The sequence below is a fragment of the Hipposideros armiger genome, unplaced genomic scaffold, assembly GCF_001890085.2.
Source record: "Hipposideros armiger isolate ML-2016 unplaced genomic scaffold, ASM189008v1 scaffold_576, whole genome shotgun sequence".
Taxonomy (NCBI): domain Eukaryota; kingdom Metazoa; phylum Chordata; class Mammalia; order Chiroptera; family Hipposideridae; genus Hipposideros; species Hipposideros armiger.
In genome coordinates this window covers 871778-887221 of record NW_017731926.1, presented here as the reverse complement: position 1 = coordinate 887221, position 15444 = coordinate 871778, and positions in this window count along the sequence as shown.

Below are 15444 nucleotides of genomic sequence, written 5' to 3'. Positions count from 1 at the left end.
CCATTTTTCTATCACCATTTTTATGATTCCTATTTCTTTGCTGAAGCTCTCCCTGAGATCATTGAACATTCTTATAACCAGTTTGTTTGTTTATTTTTTAGATTTTTATTGGGGAATTAGGGAGGGAAACATTGGACCTATCAGCTCCAAGTCAAGTTGTTGTCCTTCAGTCTTAGTTGTGAAGGGCACAACCTCAGCTCCAAGTCTAGTTGCCACTTTCAATCTAGTTGCAGAGGGGCATAGTCCACCATCCCATGCAGGGGTCAAACAAGCAACCTTGTCGTTAAGAGGATGTGCTCTCACTAGCTCAGTGGCAGCTCAGCTCAGGAGCAGCGCACTGGCCCATGTGGGAATCGAACCAGCGACCTTGTTGCTCAGAGCTCATACTCTTAATAAACTGAGCCATTCGGCCGGCCCCTAACCAGTGTTTTGAACTCTGCGTCTTGTAGATTGCTTATCTCCTCATTGTTTAGTTCTTTTTCTGGAGCTTTATTCTGTTCTTGTATTTGGGATACCTTTCTTTGTATCCCCATTTTGGCTTCCTCCTTGTGTTTGTATCTCTGTATTAGGTAGGGGTGCTATGTCTCCCAGTCTTAGTAGAGTGCCTTACGTAAGTGTTTTGTAGGGCCAAGTGGCATAGTCTCCCTGGTCACCAGATGTGGGTGCTGCTGGTGTGTCCCTTGTGTGGGTTTTTTGTGCCCTCCTGTTGTATTTAGGCTTTGATTTCTGTTTGCATGTCAGTGGAAGGGATTGACGCTCAGACTGATTGGTTGTGAGGACTGACTGTGACTACAGTGGAGGAACTGTTGGGCAGGGGCTGACCTTACAAAGCAGGATTTGCTTTAGCAGGGTTCTCGTACCTGCCCAGTCTGCCCTTTGGATGTGTCATCTTTGGAAGTGGCTGGGTGATGCTCTGGCTTGGGCTGAAGCTCATGTGCCAGCCCTGGGGCATCCTGGGAGGGGCTCTGCTGCAGGCCAAGTTCAGCTGCAGCCCGTGCCCTGGCTGGGGTCGCCTGGCATGAGCCACAAAGCAATCTGCAGATGGCTGCCACCCACACTGGGCTTGAAGTTGCCTTGAGAGACCAAGCCATGAACCAAGGTTGGCTATCACTAGTGCTGGGCTTAGGGCTTCTCAGCCAGAGGTATGGGATATGCCAAAGCCAGATGCTGCTTGTTTGGGTTTTGTGAACCTTTGAGAGATTTTAGGAAATTCTGCAGCATGTGCTAAGACAGGCTGTTTTTATGGAAAAGCCACCAGAAGCAGATGAGGTGTGCCCCAAATTTGGGCTGGGTATCAAGGAATCACCAGGGTAGGGCAAATGAACCAAATTGTCCAGGTTGATGGAGATTCAGATTTGGTGGCCACCTGTGTTTGCACACTGGGAGCAGGGAGGACTCAACAAAGAAAAGATGACTTCCACCAGCTTCTCCATCAGGGAGAAAGCTGGGCCTCTCTAGTTGTTGCCCTGAAGCCAGACAATTCAGTTCCTCCCCATGTATTACTGGTATCTTTTGAGCTGCTCCCCATCACTGGAGCCCAGAGTGAGGTGAGTCTGTGAGCCAGTAAGTCTGTGTATGGGCCCTTTAAGAAGAGTGTCTGGGACTGCAGCCGCCTTGTCTTATTCAGCCACAATCTTCACTGGTTTTCATTGCCAGAAGTTACGGGCAATGAAGTTTTCTCCCCGGCATTGGAACCCTGGGCTGGAGAATCTAATGTAGGACTGGGACCCTTCGCTCCTCTGGGATAGACCTCTGCAGCTGAGATATCACACCCGATTTTTAATAGTCACAGGCAGGTGTGGGACCAGCCCGTTTGACGTCTCTGCCCCTCCTACCAGTCTCAAGGTGGCTTCTTCTTTATGTCTGCAGTTGTAGAGCTTCGGTTCATGTAGACTTCAGGCGATTCTCAATGATGGTTTTTCTGCAATATAGTTGTAATTTTGATATGGTTGTGAGAGAAGGTAAGCGCAGCATTTACCTACTCTGCAATGTATCCCATATGTATCCCATAATTTCATTTTCTTATGCTCTGCTCTCTAACCAGTTCACAACCAGCTATCCTTTGACCTCCACTGGGATCTACAAATCCTTGATCCACCACCTTTAAACTATCTCTCTCCTTGTGACATCTTGTTTGCCTTTCTTACTCAGCCTAATTCACGGGCAATCATAATAACCTACCTCACATTTACTCTTGATTTCCCTGCTCCCTTGCTCCATCTCTCTCTTAATTGTACTGCTCCACAAAACTACTGCTGGGTTAAATCCTTCTTTCTCTGGCCCTACAACCATGCAGCTCAAGAAAAACTTGCAACTATGTTGACTGGCCTCACTTTAAATTCAATATGTAAACCTCAAGTGGGCCCTAAATGCTGCCAGGCAATTATAGCGGCCCACTCAGTCTCTCACTCTCCTACACAAATATTTCACATTTCCCTTCTACCCTCAAACCCACAACGCCTTCTTCCCTGTCATCACTCTCAACTTCCTCACCAAGAAAACTGAAGCAATGAAAAAGAGAACTTCCATGGAATATCTACCACTATATCTGCCAGTATCAAAACCCTGGTATTCTGCCTTCCTCCCTATTAGCTTATCAGTTCTCTATCTAAAGTCAATCCATTCTCTTGTGCACTTGATCCCTTTCCCTCTTGCTACACATTCATCTAGCAATTTTTGTCCCTTCAACATGTTTTCTTTGCTCTGTACCAGAGCATTCCCATCTAAAACAGTGTTTTCTCTTGGCCTCATTCTCTCAATAGCTACTCCCTTTTATTTAACTCCAATTGCTGCAAAACTCCTGAGATAAATCATCTACATTGGCTGTCTTCAATTTCTCCTCCATTATTTTCTTCATTTTATTCCAGTCAGGACGTCTTCTCCAGCACCCCGAAGAATTGACTCCTTGTTAGGGTAACCAATGATTTCCATATTACTAATTACTAAATCTGGTGGCTAATCCCTATTCTTCTTCTTGTTTTATCTATCAGCACATTTGACATTGTTGATTATACCATTTTCCTTGATTCAGTTTCTTCACTTGGTTTTCATTACACCACCCTCTTTTGGTTTTTCTCAGATCTCACTGTTAACTTTCTGTCTCCTACTCTTCTCTCTAAACTTGTCATGTTAGAGTGCTCTAGGGTTGAACACTTAATTCCTTGATTTTCTTCTTTTTTCCTATCTATATTCACTTACTTAATTCTTTCATTTAGTACCAAACCCATGGTTTCTAAGTCCAGACTTTTCTCCTGAACTCCAGATTTATATATATAACCTCCTACTAGGCATCTCCACTTGGATACCTATTGGTTATCTAAAAATCAGCATGTTAAAGACTAAACTACTAATCCTCTCTCCTCTACCCATAGCCTTTCCCATTTTTGTTGATTCCACTTTTATCCTCAGGCTTAGTTGCTCAAGCCAAAATTCTTGAAATTATCTTTGACTTCATTTTGCCTCCAGTAGCCTGTATGCAATCCATTAAGAAATCTTTTGGCTCTGCTTTCAAATATATCAAGAATATAAAGTCCTTATAACAGACTGCAAGGTCCTAGACATACTGGCCCTTTTTTAACCCTCTGACCCACTCTTCTACTGCTTTCTCCTTCTACTCCATGCTGACAGCCATGAGGAAAACCATGGATGGCCTTCTTGGTGTCCTTCTAACATACCAAGCATCTTTCCGTTAAGGCACTTTTTACAACTGTTCTCTTTCTCTAGAGTGGTCTTCTCCCAGATATTCAGCCAGTTTCTTTAAGTTTTAACTAAATTATCACCTTGTTAAGAATACATAATAGGGCCGGCTGAGTGGCTCAGTTAGTTAAGAGCTCGCTGAAGAGTTTGAGCTCTGAGCAACAGGGTTGCCGGTTCGATTCCTGGCCCAAGCTGAGCTACTCCTGAGCTGCCAACAGGTGGCAGGATGGCTCAGCTAAAAAAAAAAAATACATACACCTTGTGTTTAGTTGCACTGTCATGGCTACCTCGATGTCCTGAATCAATTCAAAATGTTTTCCTTTCATGGTCATTCTGACTTTGGAAAGAGCCAGGAGTCGTGTGGTGCCAGATTCCATGAATAAGGTAGATGAGGACACACCATAATGTTTTTATTTGACAGAAATTACAGTAACAGAAGCTATGTGTGACATGGAGCCTTTCTGTTGTGATCACAAAACGCAGTGAACACTGCTGCTGAGTGCCATCCAATGGAAAGGCAGGGATCTTCAATACAGAAAGTGACACGTCGAACCTTAGTAACAGTGTGTGACAAGTTTCAACTTGTTTGGTGTAGTCAGTCAGGTATGAGCTATGGTTGAGTGAAGTTGTGTTTTCAAGCTTGCCATAAACCATCCTCCATCATGACAATGCTCCATGTCACACATTGCTTCCAGTATATGGCAATTTCTGTAAAATAAAAACATTACGGTGTGTCCTCATCCACCTTATTCACTGGAGCTGGCACTATGGGACTTCTGGCTCTTCCCCAAAGTTAAAATGATTCGGGACATTGAGGCAGCCACGACAGCACAACTGAAGACACTCATGAAAGAGGACTTCCAGAATTGCTTCAGAAAGTGGCAAGCATGATGGGATAAGTGTGTTCGAAGGGAGGGGAAATATTTTGAGGCAGATTAATGATAATGTGTCTTTTACTGTAATCATTTTTTAAAAATTTAAACATTGACTGTATTGTTGGATCAAACCTTGTGTTTACTCTAAAATAATTTGTACATATGTATTTCATAATTTTATGAGTTCATTTAGCTGAATTGGGATATATAGTGAACAATTCTGAAGAAGCTTTCTTGCAATGTAATAAAAATATCATTGATGCAAATCAGGCACTATGGTATAGACAAGTTAAGAATAGAGATGAGTATTGTCCCAATAATAACAATTACTGGCATTTATAGGAAACTTTCAGTATTTTAACTACTGTGAATAGCTAACATTTACCAAGTCCTTAGTAAAGGTCAGGCATTGTTCTAAATGCCTGACATACAACATGTTATTTAAGCCTCCCAGTAAAACTGTGAATAGTCTAATATGTCTCCTCCTAGTGGCAAAGAGCATGAAAAAATGGAGAAAAGCATGAAAGTGGGAGGTGGACAAGCATGGAAGTAAGGACACATACGCTTGGCAATTGTCCTCCATGCTTTTAATTTTTTTGAATCTACCCCAAGCTTTCACTTGAGAATATGAAGAGCTTTGGATTAAGACAAAAGCAAATGGAACTAACAGATGTGGGGGCCAGAAGAAGCAGGAAATATTGAGGCAGAAACCACAGAAAAATTCAGAGAGGGTTCCAAAGGGTTAAGTTTAATAGTTGCTACCACCATTTGCCTCTAATGAATGTAAATATTTTCACCACAATAAAAGCTTTTGTAAGTGGAAATTTATCCTGAAATTTTGGGAATAAGGAGAAGGCACAGCACCCTGGAGCAGAACAAGAACTGGAGCATAAAACCCTAGTCAAACTTACTAATTAACCAGGAATGCTGGAAGGAAGAAAAAATGAAAAGGGTTAGCAAGTCAGGGTCTTGTGATGAGCACAATTTTGCCATCTGAATCTGCATTTTCTGTCCAACACTCTAAACCTTGCTATTGTCAGATACTAAGCATAGGTGAATAGATTGGGAGATAGCAGCCTCAGTGTCATGCTCATTACTTATTCTCCTCCTACATGGCAAGGATAAAGGATGGAAATCAATGTTCTCATCTTTGACTCCCCTCTATCAAGCTTTCCCACGTTCAGTTTTCTCTGAGGATGTAAAGCTTCAGGTGCTTTTTGTGACAATGCAAAGATCTGATGGCAGCTTTTGATATGCAAAGTTATGAGAATGATATTAATATTTCAATGCATATTTCATCTTGATACTCTTTTGCCCTGTGGCTACACTTCATGGGAAGGGACTACTGCTCCAGTAATGATTAATCAGTAACTGACTCATTCTGTAACTGGAGATGCAGCACAAGTCTGAGAATGATCATGTAGCTTCAAAGCCGTTTGTTTATGAAAAGTTTTATTGTAATTTGAAAAATCTACTTGTTTTCACATAAACCTATGAGGTAGGTTATTGTCATTGCCATTCTAACGATGAAAATCTGGAGCTTGGATAGCTCTACAAGGTCATAATAGAAGTTATTGGCATAGTCACAATGAGAACTCAGTTCTTGTTTCACCAGATGATTGCCCTTTGAGTCACATAATAGTGACAAATCGAATGATCAGAGGTAATGTGTTAAGAAGTGAGACAGGCATAGAAGTCCATTGATACACAAAGCTAGAAGACAAAAGGGGTAATTTTTTATTCAAGAAACATAGGCTGTGCCATGTTTTTAAGCTACTAAGGACAAATAAAATAAAGCAATATATTTGCTTTTTTTCATTGTTGTTGTTATTTCTGCTGTCTCTATTATCTGAAAACTATTCTTGCTTTGAGGTTTGTCAAGTGACTTTTCAGCAGTTCTTATCATTGGTAGAAACCACCAAAGTAGAGCTTGATGTTTCACAATGTTTTATGTTTCCGTTTTTCATACTCTGATGGCAAATGGTGCATGGATAATTAGCCAGATAAAATAAGATCAAAACACAGCAGAGGTTTTAACAATCTTGTTCTGCCTTTCATTTTTAGAATTTTATTAGATATATTGCTATATTGAGAGAGAAGGACATTGAGGGTAAGAACAAAAGAGATCAATCTATTCTTTTACTTAGTTTCCCAGTGTGGTGATTAACAAAAGGAAGGCTTTACATATTAGTTATGTGAATCATAGAGGAAACCTGAGATGGGGTCAGAAGAGAAGCTTCAGCTTTATGATCCAGAGAAGGGAATTATTTTACTCAGATCTAATGCTGAAGATTTAAAAGGAAAGTCCTCATTGTCCCATTCCAATTGCAGTCCCATCCAGGAGTGATAGGAGTGAACAAAGGAAAGCGGAGTGGTGACAGCTGTAAACAAAACAGGCTAAAGATATAGCTTCTGAGCGCTGACAGTAGCACAGCTTGTGTACAGACATGGACAGGACCGACCAGTAACAGACTAATAGCCTTTTTAATGCCATGTGTGGAGAATGGAAAAACATTGCTCATCTTGGCAGAGTCAAGAGTAAGCATACTTAGGAGAAAGGTCAAATGCATAGTAAATGTGAACAAAGCCTTGGGAATCCCATGTCTAGTCAAGATGGTGCAACGGAAAGTTGCCCATCCTGTTCTCCTCCTTGTGGGGAGACAATCACCAGCAGGCTATTCAAGTACAGTAGTTCACTAATGCTGAATTTTTCCTGCATGTCAAGAAAACTAGTAACTAAATATTTTTGAGGGGGGGAGAGAAAACATGGAACCTTGTACCACCCACATAACTGCACTTACAATATTGCAATTGTCTATGTTTTTATCTACTGACTAGGTCCTGAATCCAGTTCTGTTATCTCCAAGCTGTGTCATTATGAGAGGTTCCTTATCCTCATCTGTGATTCTCCACTTATGTCAGTGGATAGATCAGGGGTATAAGTTTGGCTGCATGTATAGAAAACCCAAATAGAGTTAGTTCAAATAGGATAAGGGTTTATCTTTCACTGCCTAATGAGAAGTCATTTGGAAGAGAGATAGCTCAGGGCTGTATGGCAGGCCTACTATGCAGTCATGACCCAGGCTCTTTCCATCCTTCCTTTTAGCCAACCTTGGAGTGTGCCTTTTACTAAAGTCACTTAGTGGCTGCTGGCGCTCCCGCTGTTGCATCTGCTCTCCAGGAAGGTAAAAGGAGATGAGCAAAAAGAAACTCTGTATGACAGTAATTCGCCTCCCTTTTAGGACATTTCTCAGAAGTCTCAATCAAAACCTTGCATTTATGTCTCACTGGCCAGACTGTGTCACAAGATTCCCCCATTTGAATAGGAGCCTGGGAAATGTTTTTGCATATTGCTATTCCCAAAGTAAAAAGGGTTATGTTGGTAAGGAAAAAGTGGAGACTAGATATTTGATGAGCAATTAACAGTGTTGGAGCGGGTAAAGACATACACAGTAGGAATTCAGGAAATGTTGCTGTATCATATTTAAATTGGGCTTATGATTATAATTGAAAATGTATATAAATATATAGAAAGAGTGAATATGTAGACTTGAACATTGTATTTACAGGACATAACTTTTGGGTAGCTTTACCCAGCTGATGGATAATGATTAATGATGACATGTATTTACTGTGAACCTGAATCTTTATATATATTTACATATTTAATCCTTAACCACAACTCTGGAAAGTAGTTATAGCTATTATTTTCACTTTGTAGATGAGGAAACTGACAGTAAGTAGGGTGCTACCACAGCCATCAAATGGTAGAGCTAGGTAAGCTTTAAACTCAGACAACCTGCTTTCAGAGGCTGTGCTCTTAATCCCCATTGTAAGTGAGAACATCTTCCAATAAAAATGCATTAAAAAAACCTAATTTCCTCTAAAAACTTCCTAGTTCCCTTCATGGCATAAGTTAACTACGAAATCTTACAAATTCATTTAAACTTGTGTGTCTCTCTGGCTTCATGTTCAAAATAAGGAGAATAAATAGCAGATGGTAATATCTGTTAGAATATAAACCCAATAAGGGAAAAGACTGCCTTTTTCTGGCTGCAGGAAGTGCCTAATTTAGTGTCTCAAATATTATGAAAGTATTTGGCAAATCCCATTTGTTAGTGAAGCCCACACTTGGACTGTCCCAGCTATGAAACCTTGCCATATAAATATGCTACAATTTAAGAGCTTCCTTTACAGATGGAACTAAAATTATCATCTTTAGTCAAAATGAAAAAATGCTGTTTATAAAAACATTTAAAGCTGAATGATCGCTTACCAAACAACTTGTAAAAAAAGGCATAGATCATCAGGTTGCATGCATATACGTATGCACATACACATATGTATATATTTTACATGTATATATTATAAGCAGTCATGCTAATAAAAGAAAAAAAATAGCCTGATTATTTTTAGAACATCTGCTGGGAGAAGAGGACATTACCCAAGCATCCTTCAAGGAAGACACAGATGGTAGGTAGTGACTGATTATGAAGATGAACATTTTATCTGTACAAGGTCAGGCAAAACAAAGCTTGGAGCCATTTCAGTGTTAGGATGAAGGCAATTGAAATGCAAATGTGAGAGGGAAGGAGGAGGTAGCAATTAAGGCAGCTAGACTCGCCAGTGACCAAATAATTATCCGTATTAACCCTGTCTGCAAAGGTAGAAGGGGGGTGGCATTTATTTCCTTTTTCACTTTCTCTAGCAAACCTACAAACGGATGAGCGATGAGGTAGGTGGCACCGGTTACCGCTTCTGATTGGCTGCTTTCCCATCCTATGAAAACAGAAGGGAGGGGAGTCAGCAGGTGGGCTCCCAGGAACAGTTTTCATAAGCTAGAGACTGGATGATATTTGTACTATAATGAACCCCAGGGTGCTGCTTTTTCCTTTTCTCTCCTCTGTAGTTTGCTAGTTAATGCCCAAAATGTTGACCATTCACTCTGCCCTCCAAGAAGCCCTTCTGCCAGGGCTGGTGGCTACAGCTTTCAGCCACACACACTTAGGGATCAGTAAGTATTTCTATGACTAGTTTGCGTCTTTTCCTGTGGACTTAGTGGTTTTTCTTTTGTTCATGTTTGGATATTTGCTATCATAAAAGCGGCTATGAGGCCCAAGTGAAGGCTGCCAAGGCTACTCAAACCCTCTGTGTACTCCTTGGCTAGTTCATAAACTGATTCTTTTAGGGGTGATCAGGAGATATTTACTACTTTTGAGGTGGAGGGACCCCACAATGAAACAAATCTCTGTTAAGGTATCACCTCTTGTAGCATATTATTAATGTTGTTATTGTTGAAATCGTTAGAGCAACGATTTTAGCAAGACAAAATCATGGAAGGAAAAGAAAATTGCCTTTTGATTTTAGTTGAGAAGAAGCTTTTTTATCTTGTCTTGTCATTGCATTGTAGTTTTTGAAAATGTGTGTAATTTCCATGAAAATGTACATTTCTCTAAGGCTAGCAGAGATGAATAAGTAACAAGAGGACAGTGATACCTATTTATTTCTTCCTTTCAATAGAAGTTTTCCTTGGTATGTTTTGTTAAAACTTTGTAAAGGATATATACTGATGCTTGAAATTAAAATAAAAACATCTACTTTTAAACACTTCATAAAAATTTATTTTCATGGCATTAGGGGTTTTGTTTGAGCAAGTGTATTCGAATGTATTTCCATGGTAACAGAATAAAATATTGAATAAGTTATTTAAACATGATTATTCTGAGTATTGAGAGAAAACAACTAGTTATGAATTTTGGGCATTCCAGTTCTTAATAATCCTTTTCTCTTTAGAAACACCCAAACTTCATTAATTTGAATAATATTAATTAGAAATTTGTCATAGTATAGGCTGGATGAAATTTTTCTAGCCAGGTCTTAAATCAATGGTAGAGTAAATAGGTTGAGAAAACAAGATTGTATGTAGAAAGAATATTTGAAAGAATAATGTGAATAGACTGTTTTTAACTATTCCTCATTCTCTACCCAGAAATAATTTGGGAGCACATTTGCAACCTGGTCATTACAAGGCTTTCTACTTTACCTGCTAATGAGGGACACTTCATTCAACAAATATGTGTTGAAAATCTATCTTGTCCCAGGAACTGTGGTTGGCACTAGAGATATCAGAATGAACCAGAGAGATCTCTGCCTTCAGACAGCTCAAAGTCTAGTAACATATTAAGATAGGAAGTAAATAATTCACAATAAAAGTCAATGTTCTTGTATGTATGTGAACAAAATGTGTCTATAAGAGTAAAAAAAGACTTCAAGATTGATTCAGGAAGTGACATTTCAGTAGGATTTTGAGGGGAGGAATTAGAGGTTTGGGTACCATGATTAAACAAACAGTACACTGGGCGGAAAGAACAAGGAGGTCAGCAGCTCCGAGTTGTGAAAGGGCCCGTGTGTGTGTGGACATGGTGAGTCTGAGTGGTTTTGGGGGTCTGGTGTGTTGACCTGGCATGTCCTTGTGGGATGTAACCTAGACTGTGTGTGGGTGTGACAGGGATGTTTGCTTTGACTATTTCCTTAAACATGATAAATTCTCAATTCCAAACTTAGTTTAGCGACGATTCTTTTTCATTTGTGATAGTTATGCTATGCAGTGGAACTAGAACATGCTTTTCATGTTTATTTTATTAAATCCCGGAACTCTTAGTGTTCGCTGGTCAGGTCTTATAGTAATACATCTTCTAACAGCTAATTTCAAAATAGTCCTGAGGTATTAATGAATATTGTATACTTCTCTAGTTTTTCAGGTTTTAAAAAATGTCCTCTAAGCAATGTTTTGTTTTCAGTGTAGGGATCTTGCACTCCTTATGTGATTAGGACTAAAGGGCTATGAGATAGTCAATGTAAGTCTTAAATGACTTGAAAAAACACATACATACATGGATGTATATTTATAAATATATACACAGAAACATTCATTCACAAAGTGCATAATAAAACATTTGGGACAAAAGGTTAATGACAGGTGAATCTGGATAGAGAGTATATGGGCATTATTATTTTTGCAACTTTTCTGCACTTTGAAATTATTTCCCCTCAAAATCATTATATTCAAAATCTGAAAACATTATTTTTCTCTCTAAATTCTATTTTCTTTTCTGTAATTTCTACACGCTGAACAGGTCCAGTGTCAACCAGTCATCCACCTAGAATTTGACAGTTATTCTAGATTACCCCAAAATTTCAATTCATTTCTTTCCTTTTCTTCAACTCCTCATACTCAAACAGAACATATCATGAGGGGATATCTTTTATATTTGTCCCTTTTTCTCCAATCATACAGAATTGTTTCAGGACCTAATCATTTAGCATCTCTCACCTGACTTACTGCTACAATCTACAAATGATTATCTTTCCACCAGTCTTGGCTCTAAATCATTCTACACATTGCTACAGAGTACCCTTCCCCACATGAAATCTGATCATGTCACACTCTGTATTTCTCAATTGGTCCTGAATATAGATAGGAAAGAACTTATGGGATCAACTTAAAAATCCCATCATTGATGAAATATATTGCTTTGGGTCTTGAGATACAAATATAAATAAAAGTAACAAACAAAACAAAACAAAACAAACCCCATTATTTGATGACTCAAAAATATACTTCCAGTGTGCACTGTGATAGCCTTGAAGAGAACACAATACCCCAAAGTACTGTGAAACTCAAGGCCTCTTGATAGAACTTGCTGAACATGTGATACAACCTTGCTGCCTCGAGAGGTAGACACACAACATTTTTACCGCATACAATGGCTGGAGCATCCTTTTGTTTTTCTTGTATGATGAACCTTCAGAGAGAGAAAAGCTGTCAGAATACACCTGGAAGCAGCCTAGTCTTTAGACATCTGGTTAATAGAAAGATCTGTAGTTAAGAGCACACAAGCTAATTAGTTAGTTAGTTAGTTAGTTAGTTAGTTAGTTTGTTTGTTTGTTTATTTATTTATTTATTTATTTATTTATTTATTTATTTATTTATTCATTGCACTGAGACAACAGGATCGCTATCAAGAGGAATGACCATTAGATATTTTATTAACATTGCATGTTCTTTGTCAAGCTCACAGTTCTTAAGATGTGCGTGTCTAAAAGTGTACTCCTATGGACCACATTAGAGAAGTATAAATAATTGTGGCTAATTTTTATGGCCCATTTTTTGTTTCCATTTGCCATTTCATAAAAGGTATTCCTCAATGATTAGATAGCAAGTTGTTTCTTAAAGACTGACAGGAGTTGGCTGTTAGCAGACTATCTGGGGCAACCACTTTTCATTTAAAAGTTATTTTGGGGCCTATTTATCACCCATTGGGCTGTGTACACAGATTTGTCAAACATGCTCTTAACCCTTGGAGAACTGGGGAGACAAGCATCAGCCCATAGGAGTGTGACTGATTTGTGACAACAAACCAAAAAGGATATCTTCAACAAAAGCTGTGTAGAAAGTGGTGAAAGAATGATTTAGACAGTAAATGCTGACTGTATAGGGTGGATAAATTAACAGGGATAGGAGCAATCAAGAAAAGCATTCTTGAGGAAGTTGAACTTCAGCTGATTGTGATTTTATGGCCATTGAGGAAGGGGTGTGACTTTTTTACACAAGCAAATAGCGTGTGCAATATGAAAATGAGGACAGAGTGGAAATCTAAGGGAATAGATCAGACTCACTTATTGAGTATGGCAACTGTAGAGGGATTCTGAGAGACAACATTGGAAAGCCAGATTGATGCCAGGGTATGATGTATCCTTTAAAAGCTGGCTCGGAAGTTTGAGTTCTGTGCTATAGATGGTGGAGAAAAATCAACCAGGAGGAAAACAATCATTTAGGAAAATCTAATTGTTACATACTGGAAGACTAGAGCCATATTTCTTGAAGTGTGACCCACAGACTCCCGGGCATCCTCAAGATCTTTTTAGGGATCTTTGAGATCAAAACTGTTTTCATAATAATAATAAAATGTTAATTCCTTTTCACTATGTTGACATTTGGACTGATGATACCAAACAGTGGTGGGTAAAATAGTGATGGGGGTTGTATTTGATTGAATCAAGGCAGTGGCACCAATGGTAGTAGAATTCATAAGATTCTTTACCACCATACATGTGCAGTGCTAGTTTTGCTTGATAATGTCCCAAGTGAAGTGGTGAAAATGATTAATTTTATTAAATCTCAACCCTTGAGTAGTCATCTTTTTAATGTGCTGTGTGACAAAATGGGAAGTATATATAAAGCACTCTGCTGTATACTGAACTTGAGAGTTTTCATAAGGAAATCCACTTGTTTTGAGGTATGCTGACCTAGCCTCTTGTTTTTTTTTTTTTTAAGATTTTTATTGGGGAATTGGGGGATGGGAACAGTGCTGGGGAATGGAGGGCAGTGTCACTGGCCCTCATATGTGGGATCTGAACCGGGGCCCTCTGGCATCCCAAGCCAGTTCTTAACCAACACGCCACTTGGCCAGCCCTAGCCACTTGTTTTTTTAATGAAAAATTTTTATTTGAGAGAAAGGCAAACTATGATCAGTCAGATTAGGTATTTAATAGACATGTTCTCAGAAACATCTGGACATCTAATGTACAGCATGATGACTATAGTTAATAATAATGTGTGCTTGAAATCTACTAAGAGAGTAATTTTTAAAAAGATTTTTATTAAAATATACATAACATACAATATTATATTAGCTTTCAGTGTACACCATAGTTACTCAACATTTATATACCTAAAGAAGTGATCACCACGATAATTCCCGAACCATCTGACACTGTATCACACTATCAAAATATTGACCATATTCCCTATGCCATACATTACATCCCCATGACTTATTTGTTTTCTACCTGGAAATTTGAACCTCTTATTCCCCTTCATCTTTTTCCCCTTTTAAAAATTTACAATTACAGTTGACAATGTTATTAATTTATTAATAATTTAATAAATTAGTACCCACCTGGCACTATAGTTATTATCATATTATTGACTATATCCCTTATGCTGTACTTTACATCCCCATAGCTACTGTGTAACAACAAATTTGTATTTCTTAATCCCTTCTCCTTTTTTACCAAATTCCCAACCCTTCTCCCATTTAGCAATCATCAAAATATTCTCTGTGTCTATGAGTTTGTTTCTGTTTTGTTTGTTTTGTTCTTTAGATTTCACATATAAACAAAATCATATTGCATCACTCTTTCTCTGTCTGACATACCCCACTCAGCACAATACCCTCCAGGTGACCTCATGCTGCCACAGATGGCAAAAGCCTATTCCCTTCCATGGCTGAGCAATATTCCATTGTATATACGTGCCACCTCCTCTTTATCCGTTCATCCATTGATGGACACCTAGGCTGCCTACACATCTTGGTCACTGTACACAATGAATTAATGAACATATGGATGCTCACTTGAAGTAGCATTTTGGGTTTCTTCAGAAAAATACCAAAAAGTGGGCTTACTGGGTCCTACTTTTTCTCTTGTTATAGCCTTTGTTTTAGTCTATGTTGTCTGGTGTAAGTATTGCTACCTCAGCTTTTTTTGTTTGTTTCCATTTTCATGAAATATCTTTTTCCATCTCTTTACTTTTCTTCTCTGTGTGTCTTTCAATCTAAAGTGAGGCTCTTGTAGGCCGCATATATGTAAGGGTCTTATTTTCTTATTTATTTAATACTCTGTGTCTTTTGATTGAAGCATTTAGTCTGTTTATATTTATTTATTTTTTTTTTAAGATTTTTTTTTTAATTTGGGAATTGGGGGGTTGGGAACAGTGTTGGGGAATTGGGGGAAGGGGAACAGACAAGTTGCTGTCGTTTTGTTCTTCAGTCTAGTTGTGGAGGATGTTGCTTCACTGGCCCAAGTTGGC